The 25,771-nt window shown below is 38.2% G+C and overlaps 1 long non-coding RNA gene across 2 annotated transcripts in view; it reads right to left on the minus strand.

The window, feature by feature from the left end:
- Positions 1-369: 369 nt before the first annotated feature.
- The window catches only part of LOC139042695 (uncharacterized), a 122,431-nt gene continuing 97,029 nt past the window's right edge, over positions 370-25,771 (minus strand). Inside the window, exons 2-3 of one of the 2 annotated variants that reach the window (XR_011499730.1) lie at positions 1,615-1,788; positions 370-964 (exon numbers count right to left, since the gene is read on the minus strand). This is a non-coding gene — a long non-coding RNA (uncharacterized lncRNA). The other variant, XR_011499729.1, reaches the window with a different exon arrangement.

Genomic DNA, 25,771 nt, shown 5'->3' on the forward strand with positions numbered 1-25,771 from the left:
TGTCTGTTTCTTCTTTCTCATGTGTCACTTTTTCTCTGTCTCCTTTGCTGGATCCTTATCTTCTTACTGATCTCTTAAACTTTGAGGGCCCTAGAGCTCAAGACTCAGACTTCTTCTATATAGACTCATTCCCTCAGGGATCTTATCCAGTTCATGACTTTAACCACCACCTATACTCTTAGCATTTCCCAGTTTCTTTCCAAAAGTCTTATGTGAACAGCTACCTACTTGACATTTCCACAGAGATGATTTTAAGAGTAAGAATGGCTTAGGCTATATGGCAGTAACAAAAAGTATGAAAATGCTTGTGGCTTAAAACAACAATGTTTATTTCTCAAGCACGATATATACCCACCATGAGTAAGCAAGGGGTCTAGTGGACCCCGGCTGATGGAGGCCCCATCTTGACACTTGTTTCCATGATCATAGAGGCGGGAGAAAGGGAATATAGCAAATCACATACACTGATTCTTGAAGTTTTGCTCAGGAGTAATATATGTCACAAGTATCCATATTTCATTGGCATTCAAATATGCCTTGTCTGTTACCCGGCCTTATTGTTATTCATAGTACTTACCACCTAACACATTATTCACTTCATTGTTTATGTGTTAGTTTTTTCTCTCTCCCTCTCTCTTACAATGTAAATTCTGTGAGTGCCTAGACTTGGTTGACTTTACTGCTATATCATTAGTACCTAGCACAGTGTCTGGCACATAGTAGCCACTCAAAAGATGTTTATTGAATGAATAAATTCCTTCCACTTTATATTTATTGTGATTTATTTTTATTCTTTTTAATTGAATTCTCATTTATGTTCTTTTGTGTTTAGGAATAAAACATTTATGGCTGTAAATCTTCTCAGTTCATCTTTGACCACAGTCCATATATTTTGAGATGTAGTGTTCTCATTGTCGTCATATCGTCAGTAGCCTGGAATTGCAGTTTAGAGTTCCACTTTAACCTAAGCAGAATTTAGAAGAATGTTTTAAAATTTCTAAACGGTTGGCTTTGAATGAATTTCAAACTGTTTGTATTTAATTTCCAGCTTTATTTCATAGCAGTCAGGGAAGCAACAGATGAGGGTGACAAAATGCAGAATTTCTACCACCTACATACTCCCCCCACAGGTAAAAATCTGTAATTATAGCACATGAATATGAAGTGCAGGATAAAATACCAGATTTTTTGGATTTCCATGCAATCTCACCATGTTAAATATTTCACCTCCTCTATGTTGTCTTCCAAGATTTCAGCATGCTACCCTATGATTGCAAGTGACTTTGAACAGGTTTATAAAGTCCTGGCTTGTTATTCCAGATAAGCATAAGTTAGCTTGGTCATGGGAGAGAAAATTAGGTTGTTCCTACCTTGGCTATGTATGATATTTAACAACTCTGTCCTAAATTCTTCTCAGAAAAATCACGCTATGAGATTCTCTAGGAGCCATAAGCTTATGAGAGGTTGGTGGTTGTTTGAGTTCTCTGATTCTCATTAGCCCTTGAAATCTTAATTGCTAGTCATTTTTCTCAGGTGCATATAATCAAAACTGTGTCCTTTCTCATAGTGATAGTCCCACAATTCCTGGCCTCTCTCTATTCCCAGTTGGCTTACTACAGAGATTTCAGCTTGTTCTGCAGCTAGGATCCACTCAAATTTGATGCTGAGAAAATGAGCCAGGGCACTTTGAGAGCTTAGGTACTCAAAGTTCATTCTGCAACAGGAGTGCCATCTTGGTGGGCAAGGGAGATGGTGCTGCCCATGGTCACACATGTACTTTAACAGCACCTGTCAGGAGAGAACAGGAACAGGTAATTAGTCTCTTCAATCTAAATGCCTTAGAAACTTAATCTAATTTTTTGGCAATTTATTGTCATAAAAGTAAGGGTGAACAAAGGTACTAAAATAAGAAAAATGTCATTATATCAAAGCTGCTCCAAGTCATTGTAATAATAGAATTAAACAAATTGATCTTCAAGTAGATTGTAATGAGACTTAATAATTGATCTTATGAGAATTCAGGCTGTAAGAAATCTCGTAGTGGGTAGAAAAGAAAACTAGCATTCCTTGAACACCTATTCTTTTCTAGGCATATGGGTCTATGTGTGTGTATTCTCTAAAATATTGTGAGCTAGATATCATAGATATATAGATATAGATATTATAATCTTCATTTTACATTTAAGGTTACTGAAACTAAAACTTGTCTAAGGTAATATAGCAAGGCATTGGTTGTCCTGGGTTTACAGTTCATTTCCATGGCAGAAAGGAAAGGTCAGTTTGCCTCCAAAGCCTGTATTTCTTCTCGTCCATTCATTTGATACTATGTGCTTGCCCTTCCCCACCTAGCTGCCTCCAGGATGAGGTTAGATACATACTTGAGTTTGAGTATGGGAGATGCAAACGTGTACAATGCTTAAGTTTCCATGGCTGTTTTCTTTTTAGTTGGGAATATGTTGATATCACTCTGTGTACTATGATTACTTTTCTTAGCTTCTCACTGGGTAATCAGCACTCACAATTCATTGTGACTTCCTGATGGTTAACAGCAAGAACCAGATCCCTCCCCTCCTCTCCTCTCACTTTATTATCATACTCTTTTCAGTGTTTATTACAAAATAATTCAGATATATACACAGTATAGAAAATAACGTAAAAGCGGCCATGTACCCACCATCTACTTAAGAAACAGAGCATCGCAAATACAGGTGAAGCTCCCTGTTGTAACTCACCCTGATTCAGTCTCCTCATCCCCTCCTCCCGACACACACATCTTGCCCAGACTTAGCTTCTGTCCTGAATTTGGTGATTCTCTCTCCTTTTCGTGTCTTTAAAATTTTACCACATATACACATATGCTTTAAAATACTATATAGTATTGTTTTGTAAGTTCTTAAACTTTATATAAATGATATTGTGCTATAAATACTATTCTGCACATCTTATTTTTTTATTCAACATTGTGTTTTTGAAGATAATCAATCATTGATACGTAAGTGATATGGTTCACTCATTTTCGCTGCGGTATATATCTTATTTAAATCATGATTATTTTATTCACCCTTCAATTGATAGACTTTTAAGTTCTTTCTAATATTTCACTTTTATAAACAACTCCACAATTAGCATCTCTGTTCATACTCCATTTTGGACATGCATGGGAATTTCTCCAGGGTATATATCTAGGAGTAGACTTACTAGGTCGTAAAGTTTATGCATGTTCAACTCTACCAAATAATACCAAATCAATCTCCTGAATCTTTTTATTTCTTATGCATTTCTGTGTGTGGACTATCTCCTGCTACTTAATGGTCCTATGAGATCAGCCTGACCTCAGAATATGAATTGCAATTCATCATGGTTCCAGTTGGAATCTGTCATAATCTCCCTCCTCCCTTCACCCCCCCCCCCCCCAAAACATATTATGTGATTTCTCTTGAGGAAGGTTTGAACTAATTTGTCAACTAGTAAGATCATAGTATCTATACAATTCATTCTCTATGCAGAATTAAAATATATACTAACTGCCTTAGTAATAGCTACTATTCAATGATCACCTATTTACCCATTAACTGTCAAGTATTTTCCTTACACTGTCTCATTTAGGCACTCATAATAACCATGCAAAATAGCTATTTTGATCCAATTTTATAGACAAGGACTTCAGAGATATTAATTAACTTATTCAAAGTCACAAAGCTAATAAAGTGCTGGGCCAGAGTTCAAATTTAGTTCTAAGTGATTGCAAAATCCACAGTCTTTCCGCTATCCCACTTTACCTTAATAGTTACGAGATACTTTCATCCTTTTATTTATTTATTGTGTGTGATTTATTGTGTGATTTATTGCTTGCATATTGCTCTATGGGGCTAGATTATTGGCGTTCTTATTTTACAAATGAGGAAATGGAGGCTCAGAGAATTTATATGCCCTGCCCAAAGTTATAAAGCTAATGAGTGGGAGCACTAGGACCTGAACTCAGGGCTTTGGACTCCTGGATCACTTCTTTTCCTACTACCCAATGCTTCCTCTGAAGTAATGAGATTGTTAACATAGTATTGGGTCAGGTCACTTTGGGTAAGGAATACCTAATTAAAGAATTTGCAACATACTCTGCAATTGATCGAGACCCTTACAAGTCTTGAGTATTGGAGGGGCTTGGTCAAAAGCACGATCTAAGAAAATGACTCAAATGGCACAAGACAGAGATGGGAGGGTTGGGACAGACTCTGGAGACCAGAAGAGCACTAGCAACTTTTTCTTTACACAAAGGCCGAGATTTTTATGTTTTGTTTACCAGCATATTATCAGTGCCTACTAGCACAGTGCCTTGTACACATTAGGCAATAAACATCTGTTGAATGAATTTAGAATTTTGGCACTGGAAGACAACTTGGACTTTACCTAGTGCAATCCATTTGTTTTATCAGTGCAGCAAATGAGACACCAAGGAGATAAGTTTCACAGCCAGTTTCTGGTAGGGAAAACACTAGACCATTATCTTCACATAAAGAATTCTTTCCACTCAGCAATTCTATCCAGCATTAATATGTTTAAAGTGGAATACATGTATAGTTTTCATTCCTTATGATAATCAAATAGGTACTTTAGTACTACAAATATACGTACTGTGATGTTATATAATATGTCCCCCTCAATTTGTGCAAAACTTCCCCAAATAAAAGCCCCACATTTTCAACAGTTTCTGTATATTGATACAAAACTGTTAGTTAAGTTATTATGAATTGGAAAAACTGTCTATAAAACAGCATATAGGAAGCATCTATGTGAAGAGAATTATTTGCAATGCATATGAGGATGGGTTAGGGTCATTATATTAGAGTACTCGGCATTTAACGGAGGCATTTTCAGAACTGCAAGACAGCTATAATTGTAACACCCCCATAATTTCTTCTCATCCAGGGTTGAAAATGTCTATGTTGCTTTTTTGTTACAATTTTACTTCTTTAAAGGAAAATGAATTTTGCCCACATAATCACGTATAAACAACACATCTCGTAGATATAGTCAATTTTCATGCAGTCGACACAGGCATCTATGATTTGCCCAATACATCTTTGAGAATTATGAAGCAGATTTAAACCTCGTGTGGAGTGTAACCTTTCTTTTGAACTGTGTGAATGCCACAGGTGTTTAGTTGAGAAAACAGCTAAAGTCTTGCTAAGCTGGACTTACCAAGACTTACAGAATATTACAAAAATCATTTTGGTTGTTTTTCAAATATTCAGTGGTACTTGGCTAATATGCTTTGATATAATTGGCCATAAATCGGCTGACACTTCAGAACGACCCACCTTTCAACACACATGCATACGCACATACACACGCACCCTTGGAAGGCTTATCCTGAGCAGTGTATCATACAAGAGAAACAGTCATCTGGAGCCAGACCTGCTTTGAGAGGGAAAAGTGTACAGTTTGATCTATTCACAAAACTGCACATACTCTTCTTAGATTTGAACCCCCACTTTGCCCAGAGAAGACAACTTATTTTATTCCATTCCAGTTCAACCTCATAATGCTTCAGATACTTCTGGTTTAAAATTTAGTATTTCTTGGTTAAATATGCAATCAGATGCAAGTCACTGTCAGGTTCACAACCTCAGTGCTTCCCCTTCATGCAGGCATTTTCCCTTTCTTCTTCCCATGGTTCTGCTCCAATTTTCAAAAGACAAAAATGATTAAAAGTCCCTGTATTAGTCTGCCAGGGCCGCCATAACAAAGTACCATAGACTGAGTGGCCTAAACAACAGGAATTTATTGTCTTACAGTTTTAGAAAATAGAAGCCTCAGATCAAGGTTTGGGAGGGTTGATTCCTTCTGAGGGCTGTGAGGTAAAGATCTGTTCTACTCCTCTCCTCTAGCTACTGGTGGTTTCTGGCAATTTTTGGCATTGTGGGGCTTGTAGAACCATCACCCCAATCTTTGCCTTCTTCACGTGGCATTCCCCTGTATATCTGTGCCTGTTCCAAATCCCCCTCCCCTTTTTTCTCCCCAAAACCCCAGGACATAGTTGTATATCCTAGTTGTAAGTGCTTCTAGCTCTCCCATGTGGCATGCCACCACAGCATGGTTTGATGAGTGGTGTGTGGGTCCGCATCCAGGATCTGAATCGGCAAACCCCGGACCGCCGAAACGGAGTGCACAAACTTAACCACTATGCCACTGGGCCAGGCCCACCCCCTTTTATAAGGACACCAGTCATATGGAATCAGGGGCCCAACCTACTCCAGTATGACCTCATCTTAATTGATTAGACCTGCAATGACCCTATTTCCAAATAAGGTCACCTTCTGAGGTACTCGGGGTTAGGAATTCAACATATGAATTTGGGGGTGACACAATTCAACTCATAACAATGCCTATCGCCTGAAAGTGGTTGACAGGGCAGGGGTGGGGTGAGAGTAGAGGAGGTAGCTGGTGGAATCTGATGGAGGTTCTCCACATCCCCAGTCTGACGCCGCTGCAGCACATCTGCAGATGTCTGTAACTATTGCTCAGTGTGGTCTATCCAAGAATGGAAAAAACAAAGCTTGTCCAAAGCCATTGATTTTGCATGGAACGATCAATGGTTTGTAGACACCCGCTAGGGACCCTCTCCACCGCCTTCTGATACCAATTATCGTACAGACTCACAACTGCTACCCCAAGTTTGTGGTTTACCCCACAACTTCTAATTGAAATCCCTTCATCCAACTGGGTGGATTCTTGGAAGGATCTGGCAAGCCAGCCCAGCCCCTGGCTACTTCCTGGAGCCCTCCATGCCAAATTTTGCAGAAATGGGAAAAGTCTTTGTCTTCCCTTGATTTATTAGGCTACTCTGTTTCCTCTCTGCTACCCTTATCCCACAGCTGACAGTGCTGGTATATGTTTGACTTCCGAGGTGGTGTGAATTTGAGACAGATTGCAGATCCAACCCCTCTATGAAGAAGTAGCTCAAGATTGTTAAGGGGATTCTTTGGTGTTGGGGGGGGGTCACTCAGAGAGGAGGAGAAGGACAACATTATACTTGCTAGTCTCCTTTTTGGCAGCTGTTGAACAAACTTACTTTCATTCCCATCTTGGGGAGGATTAGAATAATCTGACCCCCTAAATGACAGTTCCCTGAATTTAGAAGCTAAAGGATATAACTTTTGTTCACAGCTCTGAGCATTTTCCAAGGCAATCCAGCACTTCGAGTTTAGCCACCAGATAAAGAATCCAGCTCAGTATTTCACGGAGCAGCAAAGAGCATTTGCTTTTCTCCCCCAATACAGCTGAATATAGCTGGAGAAAACACAAACCATGCAAAGTGGTCTCACTTTGAACTCATGACCATACACTTCAAGTGGGCCCTGAATGCTGCTGGACAACCACAGTAGGTATCCCTAGTTCATCCCCTCTCTACTCCCCTAGATGAGACTTTAACACTGCCTCCTCTCTACTCAGACCCCTAACATCTCTCCAATCCTCACTCCTCATCCATTACCTTAATTCCTACTTCGATGAGAAAATTGAAGCAATCAGAAGAGAATTTTCAAAATCTTCCACAACCACATCTACCTACCTACCTACCTACCTACATTTGGGCCCCTGTATTCTGCCTTCCCTCTGGTTTCCATAGATGAGCTGCCCAAACTCCTAACTAAGGCTAGTTGGGCAATAGATCTCTGACCTTCTCACCTGTTCAAGGACATTGCTTGTCTTCTCTCTCCTGCATCGTCAACACCCCACCCCCTTTACTGGATCTTTCCAATCAGTATACAAACATGCTTTTATTTCTCCCATGTTAAAAAAAATAGCTAACCCTCATTTGACTCCACTTTCCACTCCAACTACAGGCCTTTCCTTAAAAATAAAAACTCGTAAGATTCATTAGTACTCACTATCTCCAAATTCTCTTCTCTCATTGTCTCTTCAACCATTCCAAACAGGCTTTTTCCCTTAACACTCCACCTAAACTTCCCTTGTCAGAGTCAGCAATGACCTCCACATTGCTCAACCCAATGGTCATTTCTTGATCCACATGTTATTGCTAATTGCAGCAGGATTTGACATAGCTGATCACTTTTCCTCCAGAAACAATTTCTTCACATGGCTTCCAGGATCCCACACTCACCTAGTTTACCTTCTACCACACTGGCCACTTACTCATTCTTTGTCTCTTTTGTTGGTTCCTTAAACTTTACAACATCTAAATGTCAGAATGCTGTAAGGCTAACTCCTTGGACATCATTGTTTGTTTTCTATACACATCGACTCCCCATGTGATATCATTCAGTTCTGTGGGTTTGATTAATATCTATTTAGTAATTCATCCCAAATTGATATTTCCAGCTCACATCTTTTCTCTTGAACTCCAGATTTGTACATCCAAATGCCCAATCAACATCTCCAATTAGAAATCTAATAGATATCACAAACCAAATTCTGATTCCCATCCACATTCCCACTCAACTTCTGATTCCCTCTTCCCTCACCGTCTTCCCCATGTCAGCTAATGTTGATTCCATCCTTCCAATAGGAGGTGAAGCTGAACTGTCAGAGGACATATCTGAACCTCATATATCACCAGAACTTTAAGGCCCGTGGTAATCCATTATTACTATGCTCTTATCCCCGTGCTGCTTATTACATTGTCTTATATGACCCAACTCCCATCCTTGTTATATCTTCCTGGTGAATTGAACTTTTATCATTATATAATATCCTTCTTTGTCTCTTGTGACAATTTTTGACTTAAAGTCTATTTTGTCTGATATAAGTATGCCTACTCCTGTTCTCTTTTGGCTACGACTTGCATTGACTGGACTATCTTTTTCCATCCTTTTGCTTTCAGCCTTGTCTTATCTAAATGCATAACTTCCCTTTTAGCCCTGTCAAGCAGATACTGTGTTTTATTTGTCTGTTTTTGTTTGTTATCGCTGCTTTTCTCATACTCTGGGCACCTCAAGAATGGGAGACAGGGTAGCCAGCTCCCTTGCTCTCTCTTGCTAACCTGCAGTGATTTGTTCTCCCACTCTTGCTGCTTTGGAGTTCGTGCCATTCAAGCACATCGCTCTCCTTTCTTGTCCCTGTCATTTCCCATTACTTCCTTGTCAATCCACTTTTTCAGGGAAGATTTTAGCTTCTTGTTCACTGTCTTCCTCTCCACCTCAATTCTTGTCATTTCTCTAGGTAACTTCACTGTCTATATGGATGACCCGCCTAACACTCTGGCCTCAAAATTCCTTGCTTTACTCATCCCAAATTAACTTTATTTTTAAGTCCTCTTAATTCAGTCTTTCCATAGTCATACTGTAGATCCTAGACTTTGCCAGAAGCAACACTACCTTTAAAATCTGGATATGATGCATGCCACTTTCTGACCAACACCTCTTAACCTTCTAACTCACGTATAAGTACCACCACTTCATAATTTTTCTACTTCTTTAAGACCACCAACCCAATAGTTCCACCAATTTCACTCTCCATCAGCACCTCTCTGTCCATATTCCTTTATATACAGCCTATTCTTCATTTCATAGACTCATCATTATAATCAATCCTTTACCAATAACTTCCAATCCTTTGCTCCCCCTCTTCTGTCAAACTTGTATGGAAAACACCAGACTCTGGATGAACTTTACTAGTTTACCTTTTTTATACCTATATCTATGTAGTTAATTGTTTCTGGAAAAAATTACACAACTGAGCTGATTGTGTTTACTTTTATTGTATAATAAAAATATTGAATGAGAAACTCCTGACCAATAATCCTACCAGGCTCCCTAGGAGTTTGTCTTTCCACAACTTAAAATTACTATTTCATAACTTCTCTTTCCTCAGATTTTTCATACCTTCTGTTATACTATCACTGTTAGCTACTGTGATGATAAATTTTAGCTACCACATGATAAATTGAGAAATCGAAGGGATCATCCAACAACCACCCACAAATCTACATGTTGATCTGCTTATGTACTCTTCCCACATTACAGTAAGGAAACTATCACTCCTCCTACAAAGGACAAACTTCTCTTCACTAGAGCCCTGGATTCCATCCCCTCTCATTTTCCAGAAACTTTTCTCCTACAGTTGTCCAGCAAATTAGCTCTGCCTCTTTATTGGACTATTCTTATCAGCTTACAAACATGCTTTAGTATACTTTCCATCTTGACATTGCTAAATGCAGCAAAAACCTCTCTTGAGCTCAGTAATAACCCAGCTACAATCTATTTATCCATCTATTCATTGTGGCCAAAATTCTGGAGTTGCTTATACATCCTTTGTTGTCATTATAGTAGAAATTAATAGCACCCATCTTCCTTTCTGAATACTAAACAAATTGAGATGGGGCAAACATATAAAGATGAAAATAGCATCATCATTATTGATAAATGCTGAGTTGTACTTCGTAGCTTAAGTCTTCAGCAACAATTTTCTAAACATTGAATCCCAGAATTAAGACTTTCCTTTCAGAATATCAGGCTGAGCAGAATAATCAGATACTACCATAAACACCCCTTAATCACTAGCACCAAGAGCAAGTGTTTGCCACTAAGCTTCCAGCATAAGTAAAATGGTCCAGAGCACATTCTCTTTGCAGTAAGATCCAAAAGAGAAAGGATGGAGAAAGGAATCAAGCTACATTTGCACTTTCTTCTGTCAAACTTATCATTCAGGTAACTCACTCCGTTTCCATGGAGGAGAACAAAGGGTGGGGCAAGAATACAGGAGTATTTAAGAAAAGACTCTCCTCATGGAAACCCAAGGTGTTGGGTTTTTTTTTTTTTTTTTTTTTTTTTTGCAAGGAAGGATTCACTCTGAGCTAACATCTGTTGCCAATGTTCCTCTTTTTTTTCTCTCCCTGAGCTCCCAGTACATGGTTATATATTCTAGTTGTAAGTCATTCTAGTTCTTCTATGTGAGCCACCACCACATCATGGCAGCTGACAGACGAGTGATGTGGTTTGGTGACTGGGAAATTAACCCAGGCCACCAAAGCAGTGAGAGTGCCAAACTTTAACCACTAGACCATCAGGATTGGCTTGTTTTTGCTCATTTTTAAATTGGGTCGTTTGCTTCCTTATAGTTGAATTTTAAGAGTTATTTGTATATTTTGCATACAAGTCCTTTATCATATATATCTTTGCATACATTTTCTCCCAGTCTGTGGCTTATCTTTTAATTCTTTCAACAGTGTCTTTCACAGAGCAGAAGTTTTAAATTTATTTTCCTTCTTGGATGATGGATTCAGTGTTGTATCTAAAAACTCATCATCAAATGCAAAGCCATGTAGATCTTCTCCTATGTTTTCTTCTAGAAGTTTTATAGTTTTCATTTTTCATGTATGTCCATGATCCATTTTGAGTTAATTTTGGTGTAAAGTGTGAGGTCTGTGTCTAGATTCATTTTTTTATATTAATGCACAATTGCTCCAGACCATTTGTTGAAAAGACTATCCTTTCTCCATTAATTGCCTTATATTTTTGATAAAAGTCAACTGACTGTATTGTGTGCATCTATTTCTGGGCTCTCTATTCTATTCCATTGACTTACCTGTCTATACTTTTACCTACACTTGTGGTCTTGATTATGGTAGCATTACAGTAAGTCTTGAAATCAGATCTTGTGAGTCTTCCAACATTCTTCTTCACTATTGTGTTGGCTATTCTGGGTCTTTGTCTTTCCATATAAATTTTAGAACCAGTTTATCAACATCAACAAAATAGCTTGCAGGAATTTTGATTGCAATTGTGTTGAATCTATATGTCAGTTTGAAAAAAAAATTGACATCTTAGTGATATTGAATCTTCCAATTCATGAACCCAAAATGTCACTCCATTTATTTAGATCTGTAGTCTCTTTCACGAGAGTTTTGTAGTTTTCCACATATAAATCCTACACATACTTTATTAGACCTTAACCAAAGAATTTCTTTTTTTGTTTTTACTACAAATAATATTATCTTTTACTTTCAAATTCGAATTGTTCATTGCTTGTATATAGAAAAGCTATTGACTCATAAATTTACCTTGTATCATGAGGCCTTGCAGGTATCAAAGGAACTATATCAGTTCATGAAAAGCTTCTTAAGGCTGCAGACGCTAAAGAGGATACGTGGGCTTTATCAAGACACTTGACTAAAACTCTTCTTTTTAGGATAGAAGAGAACAGCAACCACAAAAATCCTGGGAAAGATGTTCTTTCTTCTATTTGGAAATTTAATTGATCTGTGAACACAGTCATTGGAATTGATAATAAATGAAGAAGGTATTAAATTTCATAGATTTATGATATATTTTGGATATTATAATATCACTGAGATGGTACATTACAACCTAATGCACATTACATAGCCTCATATGTTGAATGTGATTGGATATACCAGCTGAGCGTAATTAATGAATAGAAAGAATAGAAGTTGCTTTTTTTACTTAATATGCATTTTGTCCTTAGGAGAAAACTTAATTATAAAATTGTCAGGAATATTTCAGACGCTCTTTAGAGAAATACCTCACCAAGTAAAGGTCCTGAGAGGCTGAAATGCTTTTCCTGTTGGTCTGAGGTAGATTCATAAGAGTAGCACTAAAGAATGAGGAAGCAGTTTCACCAAGAGGCGAGCTGGACGTTTCAGATAGTCTCAAAATGTACCAGATTGATCACAGATCTGATCAGAGGCCATTGAGCTAACATATAAAACAAGATGCAAATGTTACGTGACCAATCAAAGATTCTGAGGGAGCTCAAGGTTCCTCAGCCCCATTTCATCCCTCACAAGGAGGAGTGAGACATAGATATGCCCAGGCCACATACTTAATAGAATTTAGAGTTGCTCAGAAGTCAAAAGCTCGCTTTTCTGTGTTTGACTCTTGTATTAGTTTCCTGGGTTGCTATAATAAGTACCAGACACTGGATGGCTTAAAACGACAGAAATGTATTATCTTATAGTTCTAGTCTAGAAGTCTAAAATCAGCTTGTCGGCAGGGCCATGACTCCTCTGAAACCTGCAGAGGAGAATCCTTCCTTGACTCTTCCTGGCTAGTGCTAGTGGTGACCATCAATGCTTGCGCTCCTCGGTGTGCAGCTGCATCACTCCAGCTTCTACCTACTTCATCACATGGCGTTCTTCCTTTGTGTCTATGTCTTCACATGGCCATTTTCCCTTTTTATACACCAATAATATTGAATTAAAGGTTCACCCTAATGACCTCATCTAAGCTTGATTACATCTGCAAAGACCTTATTTCCAAATAAGATCTCATTCTGAGATACTGGGGATTAGGACTTCAAGATACGAATTTGGGGGGACGCAATTCAACCCATAAGAATTCCCTTTGGATTCTCTCTCTCTCTTCCTTCCTATCCAGTCAGTGTGATAAAATAGGCCTGGGGAAGCCTCTTGGTTAGAAGGGTGCTGTTCTTATTCTGGAAAGACCTCGTAGTAGGAGGCAAGCTCTAACAAACTGGGGTCACCACCATTATTGACATTAGCAGACTATTTACTGGGCCTTAGGAAGAAGGACTCACTTTTGCTCGTAAGCCCAAGGGTAAGAGACTAAGAAACAATCCTGATATCAAGGAAAAGGCAAATTTTCACAACTCATATATTGACCAACTGAGCTGACTATAATAGGGAAGAGTTCCCTGGGCCTTAATATCAATGCTCTACAAAATATAAGGATAGTTTTTTCCTTTTACAATCATTGTTTCTAGAGAAAGTCATTCCAGTTAAATGGGAAACTCTGCTGTTGTGCTCAGCACTTTGATAATTTTGGATGAGCAGAGGTAGGCCTGAGTTGGAGTTAGCTTGTAATAGCAAAACAGAGTCAAATGGCTATGTGTAATAAAGTAAGACAATTTTGAAGTTATCTAGGAAATCCAGGAGAAGAGACGGGGTGTAGAGGAAAACTAAAGGGAGGAGAAGAGGAGAGGGGAGCTATTAAGGTGCCTGAGGCTGAGGGATCAGGTAAATTGAACTAGGCAGTAAAAATTCTCTGGTAGTAGGAAGGTAAAAGAACCTTTTAAAATTTTCATATCACTGTGGTCAACAAAATAATAACCACCCAAGATGTTGACATCCTAATCCCCGGAGCCTGTGACTATGTTACCTTACATGGCAAGTGAGACTTTTTAGTTGTGAGTAAGTCAAGGATCTTGAGATAGGGAGATTATCCTGAATTATCCTGTGGGCCCAATGGAATCACAAGAGTCTTTATAAGAGGGAGACAAGAGATTCACAGTCAGGAAAAAGAGATGAAACAAAAGAAGCAGAGGTTAGAGTGAAGCACTTTAAAGATGGGGAAAGGGATCATGAGCCAAGGAAGGAAGGCGGCCTCTAGAAGCTGAAAGAGACAAGAAAACAGATTATCCTCTGGAGCCTCTAGAAGGAACCAGACCTGCTGACAGCTTAACTTTAGTTCAGTGAGACTGCTTTTAGACTTCTGACCTCCAGGAGTATAGGATAAATATTTTTTTAAGCCACTAAGTTTGTGGCAATTTGTTACAGCAGCAATAAGTATAGGAAACTAATACAATCTAGGATGCCTCAATGTCAGATTTGACATTGTTTGTGTTGCTGTAAGGTATACTACTCGTCTGTGCCCTCCCAATCCAATCTGGTTTGTGAAATCTATCATACTAGTATATATTTTGTGTGAGTAAAGTTTGTATGTGTACATCTATGTGGCAACTGAGGAATAGGCTGAGGTTCATCACTAGATCAGTCTTATACAGAAGGGGACAGCAAATGTGCGGGCAGGAGCTCTGAGGCAGAGGTGACCCTGAATGCATAAGACCCCCATCGGCAGCCCAGAAATATCTGGGAGGTGTTTGGGGAGCTGGTGTCATGATAGAAGCCTGGCTAAAGGTACATTGCTCAACCTCTCTATAAAAGACACTTTTAATAGGAAGTTCTCACTGAAAGAGAAAGTCTAATGTGGAAAGATAGGAGCAAGAATTGACTGGATCATGATTTTCAGCCACATCTAAACTTTTATGTTTTCATAGATTCTCTTTGTTGAAAACATTTTGCTGTAGGAAATAAGTAGATTTGATGGACTGACTGACTGAGGTATGCAAACGTGAACTTCTTATCAAAAATAACTAATTTTGGGGGGATATAAAAAAATCTCCAAATCCATTTGCACCTAGTGTATAAGTGTGGTTTGGAATTCAGCAGTAGTAAAGCACCAAAAGTGGATACACATTTAAGCAGGAATTTATACACACTGGAAAGAGATTTCAGAAGTTATATGTTTAATATTAATTTTAAATTCTCTCCCTAGTTTATGCTATTTTAATCATCAGAGCATTTGAGGATAAAGAGTTTAATACTCTGGTGAAATATAGCCTTAAAAAGTTAGAATAAATTGAATTCTTTATTACAACAGTGAACGAAAGATGGACATGTCAATGTATAGAAAAATGATTGCAACATGGTTCTGGATAGTTTGCGTTCATCTAGGGAAAGCATAAACTATCCTGTTGAATATGAATGTGTGTGCAGTAGATTTCGTGTCTGGGCTGACCTCCAGGTTGTGTATGATGAGACGAGGTTCTAAGACTCATTTCCCTGATGCCTATTCGGCATCCCCCATTTCATGCTGTTCCCTCTAATGTCTGGCATGGTGCCAGCACATGGTAGGTTCAACAATTTAATAATTATTTGTTAAATCAGTGAAGAAACTATAGCTGTGAGAGATTGGCATTTTTATTATTTGCTATAACAAATTCATTTCTTTCCATAGATTTAGAATAGTTTACAATTATATATTTTGCTCTGAGTCAATGTGCCATCTCTAAGTAAATATACAGGGATAATGTTGAATTAACTTCTATGTAACTTTCCTGTTGCTGCTGTAACACATTACCTAGAATTTAGCAGTTTAAACAACATAATTTTGTTATTTTACAGGTTTGTAAGGGGAGCAGAAGAACCAAATGGGTATCAATGGGCGAAGATCAAGGTTTTGGCAGAGCTACATTCCTTCTGGAAGATCTAAGGGGAAATCTATTTCCTTGCCTTGTCTAGCTTCTAGAAGCCACCTGCATTTCTTGGCTCATGGCCCTTTTACCTTAAAGCCAGTAGCATGTAATCTTCAAATCTCTTTGACTCTGACCTTCTGCTTCTCTCTTATAAGGACCCTTCTCATTACATTGGGCCTTCCCAGATAATCCAAAATAATCTCCTTATATCAAAGTCAATTGATTAACAACCATGATTCCATCTACAACCTTCCTTCTTTCTTGCCATATAACATAACATATTCACAAATTCTAGGGATCAGGACATGGACATCTTTAGGAGTAGGGATTATTCTGCCTACCATAACATCTCAATTCCTCTCTCTTTCCTGGGAACTGAATCTCAGTACTCACTCAGCCACCCGCAGCCACCTCTCGTCCACATAGTTACAGGAGTAGGGCTCCTAGCAAATGTGCTCATACAATACAACACAATACCCCCACCCCACTCCTCCTCACAGGCCACAGTTGATCGAACCAGAGATAGGCTTCTGACACCGTATGTGCAAATGATCATTTCCTAGATAAATCAGAGCTGGGAATACAATTCTAATTTCATTCTGACTAAAGGATACAGACATGCAGAAAGGTGTAGAGCCACAGGCAGAGAGAAAGAAACTCCTGAAGCTTTTCCCAGCCCTTAGTTCTAGGTCATTGCTGAGGCTTGGTTGCAACCAGCACTTTGGCTCCAAGAGACACCCTAGAATTCTTATAATAATGTTTCCTTTTTCACTTAAGCTAGTCAGAGTACATAATTGTTAGAATCAAAAAGATTGTAACCAAAATTTTTATACAATATTATTATTACTAATACCATACAGTGTAGGTACTTATTAATGACTGGATGGATAGATGAAAATACATAAGTAAGTGAAGCGATTTGCCCAACATCATATACTGGTTCATGGCATCGCGGAGACAAGAAGCTGGTTCCCCCACCTTCCAGTGCAATGTTGTCTCCTCTTCATTATGAAATGATTGGGTAAATATCAACATCAGCATAAGATCATTACTATGTTTTGAATAAAATCCACTCATGTACTTACACTATCAAGAAACCAATAAAAACATTCTGAAGCAAATTTACATTGTATTTAAAATTTGGCATTTTTTCTTTTTAAAGATTGGCACCTGAGCTAACATCTGTTGCCAGTCTTCCTTTTTTTTCTTCTTCTCCCCAAAAGCCCCCAGTAAGTAGTTGTATATTCTAGTTGTAGGTCCTTTTGGCTGTGTTATGTGGGATGCTGCCTCAGCATGGCTTGGTGAGCAGTGCCAGGATCCGAACTGGCGAAACCCTGGGCCACTTAAGTGGAGCTACTGAACTTAACCACTCGGCCACAGGGCGGCCCCTGGCATTTTTTCAACTAGAGAATTTCTACTTCTCTAAAATATCCTTTAAAATGCATCTTTCACAGATTTCTATTATTAAGCAATTGTCCCCTTCTCTGAAATGGCCTTCTAACCTATTGGGTATATTATTTTTCCACTGCTAGCCTGGAGCCGATGGCTCCATATCCTCCACCCCAAAGAAAAGGTAATTCCTGGCACTGTGGCAGTTTGCTTTCTGAGTCACTACCTGCTCAGAGAGACACTTATTTGATTCAGAGAAATGACAGATTATTTATAATTTCTACTGTTTCAATTTTTCTTTAAAATTTCAGTGTAACACTATACACCTTAAATATCTTAAAATTTTATTTGTAAACTATATGTCAATATAGCTGAAAAAATCTCAGTGTAGCATGCCTTATCCATAGCCAGGAATTCTGAGTGGTGAAAATATAGGAGAATAAATATGTAGGAGAAATAAAACATTTGGTTTTTGCCTTGGTTTTTATTCGCAGGGCAGTGAACGTTCTTTACAGTAAACCGATGTATAGCAAGTTTCTGCCAATAACACATTCACATTGCAGCGATCGTCCACTGGGTCTCTATGTTGGCTATCCTAGAAAGACAACTGAAAGATGGTATCTCTATAGTCTATGGAGATAATCCAAATTCAAACTCAACAAAAATGTTATACAACACCAATAATTTGCAGAAGCTAGGAGGTATGCGGAGAAAATTTGATTTAGATCAGGTTCCTGCCCTCAGAGAGGTAACATTCTAATAGATGATACAGCCACATGGACAAATAGGACTAATTGCTAGTACATGTTTGAACCTGTATTTTACGATCTATGAGCCTAAATTTCCATCTGTAAAATTGGGGTTTGAGACTGAAAAGGTGGTTTTCAAAACTGTTATGCAGATCCCTAGATGTGTCTATTGGAAGTGTGAGGGGAGCTATGGAAAGCAGTTTGGGGAAATTCAGTCAATTGGGCTTTAATAGAAAGCTAGATGTGAGAACTCCTGTAGTTGATATTTAAGCAAAGAACAATGGGAGCAGCAAAGGTCAATTTCAGATATAGGTATTTTCGAAGGCTCCATGGAGAAGGTGTCATGTGAACCTGATCTTGCAAAAACGGACTATCAACTGGAAAAGAGTGAGCAAAAAGGCATTCCACACACAAAGAACAACATGCACAAAGTTGAAGAGATGTGAAAGGGCAGGCACATTTTGAGAATGTGAAGTTAGTCTCCTCTAGATAATGTGTAAGGATGTGAGAAATAGCAGATGAGAGTGGAAACGTCAGGGACGTGCAGGACCATAGCTGGGTTTGGAAGATTATTTGGGAATCATTTCTTCCAGTCTCAGGGTTTTAGATTACATCTAGACGCTTATGACTTTTAAATGTTTATCTCCAGTTCTACTTTCTTTCCTAATTTCCAGGCTCATATAGCCAACTGTCCCATAACCATCCTCACTTGGACGTCTAATAGGTTTCACTAATTATAACATGTCCAAGGTCAAGAGCCTGTTCTTCCCTCAGTCTTTCCTAGGTTGGTAAATGGCGCCTCTAGGTGCAAATTGCTCAAATAAAAAAACCTATGAGTGATATGTGATTTCCTTATCCCTTATATCAAACTTATCTTTAACTCCCATAAGCATTACTTTTAAATTATATCATAAATCCATCCATTTCTCGCCACTTTTACACTAGCTCCTGGCCCAAATGATCATCATCTTTCAAATGGACTACAGTGATAGCCTGACACATTTCTCTGTTTCCAACTTGCATCTTGCATAGACTGGATTTTTGGCAAGTGAAATTTTCACGTCCATCCCCCTCACCTCCATGAGAAGCATATTCTTCCCCGCACCATGCAATTTGTTTGGTCAATAGGCTATTAGTGCATGAGACATAAGTAGAGGCTCAAAATATGTTTGTGTTTGATCTTGCCCTCTTCTGCTTCTGCCATTTCCATGAAAGGAACATGCCTTGAGTAGCTGCTGGTTCAAAGAAGATGAGAGACATGAGTATGCTTGAGCCCAACCCATAGCCAATCCACAAACACTTCAGAAAGACATACTGCTAAATTTTGTATGCCCCTGAGTTTTGGAGTGATTTGCTTCTCAGTATTATTGTGTCAGTGGCTGGTTGATATACATCCCTACATTCTGTTAACCACACAGACATCTTCTAACACTTAGATAAAATCATGGCACTCCACTACTCACAATTTTATAATAACTGAAATCATGCTTAGAATAACATTCAATGTCTCCAAGGTCCTACATGACTGGTTCCTAATGACCTCTTGCCTCTACACATCAGACACATGGCTTACACAAAGCAGGCTCCCACCTAAGGACATTTACAGCTGCAGTTCCCTCTGTCTTGATCTCTTTTTCCAGAGATATTCACATGGTTTACTCCTCTACTTTTTCAAACGTTAGTTCTTCAAACAGACCTTACCTGACTAACCAATCTAAATGTCTCCTAACTCACACTTCAAGGAACTCTATTTGTTTACCCTGCTTTATTTTTATTTCCTACCACTTAACACTGTTTTAAAATATATAATATAGCAAAAGCACCAAAAGCAAAAGTAAATAAGCAGACTACATGAAACTAAAAGGCTTCTGCACAGCAAAAGAAATGATCAACAAAACAAAAAGGCACCCTACAGAATGGGAGAAAATATTTGCAAACCATATATCTGATAAGAGGTTAATATTCAAAATACATGAGGAAATCATACAGCTCAAAAGCAAAAAACAAGTAATCTGGTTAAAAAATGGGCAGAAGAACTGAATAGACATTTTTCCAAAGAAGATATACAAATGACCAACAGGCACATCAAAAGGTGCTCCAAATCACTAATCGTCAAGAAAATGCAAATCAAAACCACAATGAGATATCACCTCACACCTGGTAGAATGGCTATCATCAAAAAGCAAAAGATATCAAGGGATAGTGAGGATGTGGAGAAAAGGGAACCCTTGTACACTGTTGATGGGAATGTACATTGGTGAAACCACTATGGAAATCAATATGGAGGTTCCTCAAAAAGTTAAAAATAGAACTACCATATGATCCAGCAATCCTACTTCTGGGTACATGTCCAAAGGAAATGAAATCACTATCTTGAAGAGATATATGCACTCCCATGTTCACTGCAGCATTATTTACAACAGCCAAGACATGGAAACAACATAAGCACACATCAATGGATGAATGGGTAAAAAGAAAATGTGGTGTGTATATATATATACAGTGGACTATTGTTCAGCCATAAAAAAGAAGGAATTCCTGCCATTTGTGATGACATGGATGAAACTTGAGGACATTATGCCAAGTGAAATAAGACAGAGAAAGACAAATACTGTATGATCTCACTTATATGTGGAATCTAAAAAACTCATAGAAACAGAGAATAGAATGGTGGGTCCCAGGAATGGGAGGGTGGGGGAAATGGGTTAAGGTGATCAAAGTGTACAAAATTCCAATTATAAGATGAATAAGGTCTGGAATCTAATGTGCAGCATGATGACTATAGTTAACAAAAAAAAATTTGCTAACTATGCAAGGTTATGGAAGTGTTAACTAACCTTATTGTGGTAATCATTTCACAATATGTATGTATATCAAATCATCACATTACACCTTAAACCTACACAATGTTATATGTCAATTATATCTCAATAAGGCTGGAAAAAATTTTAAAAAGTATGATATATTTGGCTTTTGATTAATTTTGGGTGTCCCCCAATGAAATGAAAACTCATTGAGAAGTTGTTCTGTCATGTTCACTGCCCTATCTCCAGTGTCTAGAAAACTGCATGGCAAATAGTAGTCACTCAATGAACCTCTGTTAATTAGGAAGGAAGAAAGAGAGAATTTTATAGGAGAGATTAGTGAGAAGAAATCATATTTAGTCACAATAGTTAAGAGGCCATTATAATAGTTTGGGTGAAGGACTGGACAAGAGCAGAACGATTGGAAAGGAGGAGCATATGAGACATTTTAGAGGTGGAATCCATGGAATTTTGTGGTTGACTGAATGTCATAACACACAACAGTGAGAAATAAAATATAGTTTCATGGGGTCAAGTTAAGGAACCTGAAAGAATAATTATGATATTCATACATGAACTCGCTTCAGTAAACACCAGCTCTGTGTCATATACTATTCTAGGTCTTAGGAGCACAAAGATAAATCAGACATAGCCCCTGTTCTAAAAGTTGTTAACTGCCTATAGAAGGAGGCAGAATTTCAATAGAATGTGCTGAGTGCTATGATAGATATTTGCACGGGGGTGGGGAGGGCAAAACACTTCCACATATAAAAACACAGATAGAAAACACAGAAACGGAAGCAGGTTTTCAAGAAAATGTGATGAGTTTGCTTCTAGTTATGATGAACTTGAGACTCAAAATGAAGATGCCCAGCAATTTACATCATCTGAAACTTGAGGGCAAGGTCTTGCCTTGCTGTATGTAGTAATCAGAGCTATCGACAAAGAACTTAATGGGTTGGAAGAGACCATCTCAGGAAAGTATTTAGAACAAAAGACTAGTGGCCTAAGAGCAGAACTCTGGGAGACTCAATAGTTAGGAGACGAGCAGAGAAAGAAGCCTAAGAAGAGGACTAGATAGAAGTTATAAGATATGGGAAAGGAAATAGGGGAGGGAAGTTGGGCTGGAGACAAGAGAAAAAGCAGTTTTAAGTAGGAAGAAATTGTTAAGATTGGAGGAAAATCTTCTAGAAGGTCACTCAGTTTGTGTTAGGACCAAGATAATAATGTAGCTATTCATCCATCAACCCATCCAACAAGTATTTATTGAGCATTACTACTATGTATCAAGCATTGTGCTCAGCATTGATGAATATAAAGTTCATTCCCTCACATAGTCTTCAGTCTAGTTGGTAAGATAAGCATTAAACAAATCATCAAAAAACATGTATAATTACAAATTATGATGATTCATATGAATAAAGTAAAAGTGCTAGGAGAATGTCTCCCAAGGAAACAGAATGCTAACAAATCTGCTAATCCTTCTGGTCATGTGTTTTGCTTTTGTATTATAAAAATAACACTACTCTGGTTCTGCCTCTGAGACATTGGGTAGTTTCTGCAAGTACCTTGATTTCTAATCATTGTCATGAGATATGGTGCCTGGGTTTCTCCACCCTCAGTACTTGCACATTCTTATTTTTTGCCTGTCAAGATAGGCTTCTGACATTTCTCCTGCCCTTTTTGTGCTTCTATCAACTCAGTACTGATTTATGACTTATTTCTGACTCTCAGTGCCTAGCTTGATTCTCAAGTTTTGTTTTATTAGCATTTCAGACCCACACAATAGACCATCCAAACAGGAGTACCATGGGATAGAAGCTGATGAAGGGCAGATAAAGCAAAAACAAAATGCTGGAAACTCACCAAGGGCAAGGAAGGAGAGAAAGTTTGCTTCAAACCTTCTCTCCTACAAACTTGTACCCAAATATGAAACTATGGCACCTAGAACATTTCTGATACTGTTAATATTGATGAAAAATGAATATATAGACTGGATATCACATGGTGTTATGTTGGGTGAAATCTTCAGAATAGAATAAGAAAGAGTTATTTGGTTACTCTCATAAAGACTGGCCAGCCGTTCACCAAAACATTTCTTCTTATTTCTACATTTCCCAGCCTCCCATTAAGTTAAGTGTAGTGGTATGACTGAGTTCTAGCCAATGAATTATGAGAGGATGTCATATGTGCTCCTTCCAGGACCGGTCCATAACATCTTCCACACTGGATTCTCCAGATTCTTTCTCTCCTGATTGAAGCAGCAGAGCCTGATGACTTTGAACTGCATTTATTGAAAATGGTGGATCCATGAGATGGAAGGATCCTAGGTCCCTCAATCACCATGTGAAAGAGAACCAGTTGCTAATGAGAAAGACCTGTTTTGGAATTTATGTGAGTAAGCTTCTATCAGGCTTGAGCCATGATATGTTTTGGGATTTGTTTACTATAGGAGCTAGTATCAACTTACTTGAAAAAGTTACTAAAAACAATAGCAAATATTTATTGAGCTCCAAGTATAAAACAAAATCTGGAAACAAAAGGTAGTGACAGAAATTGCCCTGGCTGCTAGAGCTGGTAAATAGGATAGAAATAGTGTTTCAAACTTTGATGTCTTTTCACTACACACCAATTGAAACATGCCTCATGTAGTTTAGAAAGAAAGCATACTGTGTTTAGAACAAAAAAGTGCGAACAAGATGCCCAGGTGAATAGCTTCAGATCCAGACAGTCTAAAGGACCATGAGAATGGTTGGTTTGAGTCAGTCTTAAATCAATGTGATTTATGCCTGAGTCTGTCTCTCACTAATAAAAGCCCCGTATTATTCAAATTTGCATCCCTCTTTCCCCAGTGCCTTGTTCGGTATCTTGCAGATAGTGGATGTCCATTGAATGACTTTACAAATGAATTGTCTTGAATACAAAGTACAAAGCTCGAGACTGTGGTAAATTGGTTTCATATCCCTGTTCCTTCTAGATTCATCCTCCTGCAAATTGTCCTGTGTAGAAGCTCAAATCTGAAACTAGCTTTTAAGACATTTAAATTACTTTTTTAAAGTGACAGTTTAGTTTATAACAGTTGTAGCTTTCTGTGCTTTTAAAATCGAATAACCCATGTACAGCTCTTAGCACAGCACCTAGGACATGGCAATTTCTCAATAAAACAGTAACTGTTATCATTATCCTCAAGTTATATTGTGAGCTCTCTTTCATATTCTCCCTTTGGACATCTTTCCTGCCTAATGCTGGTGTTTTTTAAAAACTTTATTGGGGTATAATTAATACTTTAAAAAGTTATATTTGATGTATATGTTTTGAAGGGTTTGGGCGTATGCATACACCTATGATACCATCACCATAAACAAGGTAATAAACATAGCCATCTCCTCTGAAAGATTTCATGTGTTTCCTTGCTCTTTTTTTTTTTTGTGGTAAGAACACTTAGCATGAGGTCTACCCTCTTAACGAGTTTTGAAGTGTACAATACAGTATTGTTAACCATAGGCTATATATAGCTATATATGTAACTATATTAACTATGTTGTACAGCATATCTCTAGAAAGTATTCACCCTGTATAATGGTAACTTTATCCCTGTTGATTAGCAATTCCCCATCTCCTCCTCCCCCAGTCCCTGGCAACCACCATTCTATTCTCTGCTTCTATAAGTTTGGCTACTTTAGATACCTCATAGAAATGGAATCATGCAGTATCTGTCCTTCTGTGTATGGCTTATTTCACTTAACATAATGTCTTCCAGGCCCATCCATAGATAAAGAAAATGTGGCTTATACATGGAGTGGAATATTCAGCCTCGTGCTGGTCTTTCTAATGCATGACTGCTACTGCTTTGCTTTATCTTCTCTAGTTTAATTTATTTGCATGTTACCGATGCCAGACACTCTGCTGGGCACTCTACATTCATTAACTCATTACTTCTCACTAAAAGAGTTGTTTTGTTTATTTGTTTTACAAATGAGGAAACCAGGACCCATAAATTAATTAGCTTGTCCAAGATCACATAACTCTAAATGGTGAAGTTGGAATTTAATTCTGTATGACTACAAAGCTCAAGTTCTCTCCACAGCATCAATGACTGATTTTTTCTTTAAAGAAAAGATGCAACCATTATTAATTCGCTAATTTAATAAAATGGAATATAGAGATTCAAGGTTGGAAGAGATCTAGTCAGTGGTGAGTTGGAGCCAGTTTGTACCAATTTGCAATAGTAGATTGCATGCATCTCTTCCCAATTCTATGTTAGTGGCATCATGTTGATAGCTTGAAAGCAGCCATGATAGCTGGGATTATTTACACCATGGAAATTGGCAAATGCGACAAACACCACAAATCAAGCCTTCTTATTTTTCCTTTTTATCAACACACTATTGGATCTAACAGTACAGACTATTTGTTTTGTGTATGAGGAAACTGAAGTAAGAGGGAGCTAATGGCTTATCCAAAGTAACAGAGCTATTGTGTGGCCGGAATAGGGCCATAACCCAGGTTTTCTGACAATCAGTATAATGACGAAGCTGCTATTACCTCCCTTATCTGGATAGAAGTGTGTGTGTGTGTGTGTGTGCGTGTGTGTGTGAGAGAGACAGAGAGAGAGAGAGAGGGAGAGAGAATGAGAGAATCATGAAGTGTGTGGTAATACAAAACATTACAGACTCTGCATTGGAAGGAAAGTTGAACATCATCTAATCCAGACGTTTGCAGCAGTAGCTACACACTGGAATTACGTGGGGCAATTGTTAAAAATATCAATTTCCTGAACTACATACTGACTGGGACACTCCAGGCGAATCTGCATGTTCAATATGAATCTCCGGGTGCTGTGAAGCAGCCATAGAGCGG

The sequence above is a fragment of the Equus asinus genome, chromosome X (genome assembly GCF_041296235.1).
Source record: "Equus asinus isolate D_3611 breed Donkey chromosome X, EquAss-T2T_v2, whole genome shotgun sequence".
In the NCBI taxonomy this organism is placed as follows: domain Eukaryota; kingdom Metazoa; phylum Chordata; class Mammalia; order Perissodactyla; family Equidae; genus Equus; species Equus asinus.